The sequence below is a fragment of the Apodemus sylvaticus genome, chromosome 4, assembly GCF_947179515.1.
Source record: "Apodemus sylvaticus chromosome 4, mApoSyl1.1, whole genome shotgun sequence".
Lineage (NCBI taxonomy): Eukaryota > Metazoa > Chordata > Mammalia > Rodentia > Muridae > Apodemus > Apodemus sylvaticus.
The window spans coordinates 107,119,030-107,121,637 of NC_067475.1; positions in this window are offsets into that span (position 1 = coordinate 107,119,030).

Below are 2,608 nucleotides of genomic sequence, written 5' to 3' on the forward strand. Positions count from 1 at the left end.
TGTTATAGACTGCAGCAACTTGGTTCCCTAGAACAAAAGAGGAAGAGGAACTATGTCAAGAACTGTGACTAAACTTGTCCTAGAAGAGAAACTGGGCAGACACGGTGGGTCTTTGGCAGAAGCCCTGTCCGGGCTTGTTGCTGTTGCATAAGACTTTTCTTTGTGCCCACAAGACCCACCCATTTCCTTCATTAGAAATCAGTGAATCATATCAGGTTCTGAGTAAACTGTCTTGATCTTACTTTTTTAACTCCTCTACTGCATGGTTCTGAAAACCGTATTCTTGTCCCCTGCCATTTTGCTATCAGCCTCCAAGTTTGTTCAAACAACCACATTGAATGAGGACTTATTTTGAAAACAGTGTGGATAGAATTCAGGACAACTGTCTTGGTTCTAGTCCTCATAGTTGGAGCCAGTTTGTTGACCTTAAAAGGATCCAATGTAAATTAAAAGTATCTAGGTCTAAATTGTAAATTTATTAAATTAGATTGGAAGAATCTGTATAGGCATTTAAAATGGACTTTTTTAGTGTGTGTGTGTGTGTGTGTGTGTGTAATACAGTAAGTATAGAAGTTAGTATGATATTATAATGATATGCCTGTACAATTCTATGAGGATAAAAATAATTAATAGGGAAGAAGAAAATATAAAATTATGTATGATAGACAGCCTGAGCCTCAAATTCATCATGTAAAAGTGACAATGTACAAATGAAATAGTTTGAAAGGGCATAATATGCTGACAATTTTTGTGTATTTTATATATTTTGAAACCTTACGGTAAACAGACAGACTCTAGTTATTATTTTAAACATTTAGAATCACTTTAATACACTCTAGACATCACAGTGTTTACATTCTCTATTACATGCAAATAGTATATGAGTCAGATTGTGTTCTTCAAAAGTGCAGTCTAAGGTTTTAATCCAGTGCTTGTTTGAGATGAAAAGATGATCCTGTCCAGAGTAGGATTTAGAGGCCTGGGAAGAGCACTCAGCTAAGAAAAGCATGGTTGTGGCCCACTCTGACTACACTAATCTGTGAGCTTAACTCTGGTAAAAAGTTAGAAAAGCTTTCAGAAGGATTCCACTGGAGCACCGAGATGACTGGCTTTGGGGTTCTGAAAGTGAGTGCTAACCTCTCAACTTCTGCTCCTTTGCTAGTGTTCTCAGCCTTGTTAGAGCAGTGTTTCTCAGCCTTTCTAATGCCGCAACTATTTAATATATAATGGTGTCCCCAACTGGAAGAGTATTCTCATTGGTACTTCATAACTATAATTTTATTACAGTTATGAATCATAATATAAACATCTCTTTTTAAATGGTCTTAGATGACCCCTGTGAATGGATACTTTGATACCAACAAAGGTCATGACCAATGAGTTGAGAACCCCTGGCTTACAGGATATGGCACTCTTCCACAGTGAGAAGTGACATCCTTGGGCAAAGAGGTGAATGCTGGCTGCTAGGAGGCTGAAGGTCACAGAGAGGTGGGAGAGTTGTGAATGATGTGGTCACTGTCTGCCTCAGTGACTAGGAAAAGCAATGTTTCTTTTATAAAGTTAAGGCAGATTTACCTCCAAATGATTAAATAAATCAGAAAGCAACAAATGTCAAAACATTTAAAATTCTTGCCATATGCCATGCATTACCCTCTCCTTAGGAGAGCACAGCCATGTGTGTAAAGTTTTAGTTTTATACTATCTCATTTTAAGTTTATCCTTGTGGTTAGTTTTAAAGCTTCTGTTTTCTCAAACCTATACCTTCTCATGTTTCCTCTGTCTATGTTAATACATTCACGTATGTATTATGTGGGTTGGGGTTGTTGCCACAGGCATACCAGAGAGCACATGGAGAAATCAGAGGACAGCTTGAAGGACAGTCTCTTCTTCCACTGTTTGGGATCCAGGATCAAACTTGGGTTGTCAACCATGGCTGCAGGCATGCCTACTCTCACTAGCTTCTTCTCTAGTTTTATACACACACACACACACACAAACACAAATTAAGCTCTTAAATTTAGGTTCTTCTTAAGGAATCCTTCAAGATGCCAATTGTTAAATTTTTTCCATTGGCTTTGTTGTTTTCTCTTTATCTTCCTTTTATGATTTTAGTCTAGGAGGTCTGAAGGCTTTGTGTGCCTGTGTAACGTGTGTGTGTGTGTGTGTGTGTGTGTGTCTGTGTGTAATTTGAACTGATAGGGATCAAACTCAGGTTCCAGTCCACACTAGTGTCAGGAGCCCTGCACCACTGCATTATTTATCTTCCTGTTTTACTTTCATTTTGAAAAATACAACCCTTTCTTGATTTCTTTCTCAACTATGATACTTGTACTCATGATGCTCATAATAGAGTACTGTTCAGATTCTCTCTGTGTACATGTGTGTGTTTCTCTTTATCTGGTGTTTCTCTCTCTCTTTCTTTCTCTCTCCTTTTTCCTGTGTTTAGGAAAAATAATGTGAATGCATTCATGAATGTCTTCTTTTTCTTCTAGCCTTCTAGCTACTATGTGAGAGGCTTATTTTTCTTCCCATCTTGTGTAGATAGAATGCTAAGTGAAGGGTAGGAGCTTAGCTGATGTAGTTTACTATCTTGACAGTGGTACTATAT